Consider the following 837-nt stretch of genomic DNA (forward strand, 5'->3'; position numbering starts at 1 on the left):
ATTCAATGGAATCTCTATGGTCTCTAGATGAGCCTCAGAGTCCTTTGGTTTCTCAGAGGGAAGCTCCTTATTGATCACTGGACGTCCCAGGAGGTCTTCCTCCTTGGGATTCATGTCCTCTCCTCTCCTCACAGGTTCGGCCATGGCGCTTATGTCAATGGCCTTGCACTCTCCTCTTGGGTTCTCTTCTGTATTGCTTGGGAGAGTACTAGGAGGGATTTTAGTGATCCTTTTACTCAGCTGGCCCACTTGTGCTTCCAAATTTCTAATGGAAGACCTTGTTTCATTCATGAAACTTACAGTGGCCTTAGATAGATCAGAGACTAGATTTGCTAAATTAGAAGCATTTTGTTCAGAGTTCTCTGTCTGTTGCTGAGTGGATGATGGAAAAGGCTTATTATTGTTAAACCTGTTTCTTCCACCATTATTAAAGCCTTGTTGGGGCTTTTGATCCTTCCATGAGAAATTTGGATGATTTCTCCATGTTGAGTTATAGGTGTTTCCATAAGGTTCACCTAAGTAATTTACCTCTGCTATTGCAGGGTTCTCAGGATCATAGGCTTCTTCTTCAAAAGAAGCCTCTTGAGTACTGTTGGATGCAGTTTGCATTCTATGCAGACTCTGAGAAATCATATTGACTTGCTGAGTCAATATTTTATTCTGAGCCAATATGGCATTCAGAGTATCAACTTCAAGAACTCCCTTCTTCAAAGACGTCCCATTGCTCACAGGATTCCTTTTAGAAGTGTACATGAACTGGTTATTAGCAACCATGTCAATGAGTTCTTGAGCTTCTGCAGGCATTTTCTTTAGGTGAATGGATCCACCTGCAGAAGT

Source organism: Arachis ipaensis, chromosome B01 (genome assembly GCF_000816755.2).
Source record: "Arachis ipaensis cultivar K30076 chromosome B01, Araip1.1, whole genome shotgun sequence".
In the NCBI taxonomy this organism is placed as follows: domain Eukaryota; kingdom Viridiplantae; phylum Streptophyta; class Magnoliopsida; order Fabales; family Fabaceae; genus Arachis; species Arachis ipaensis.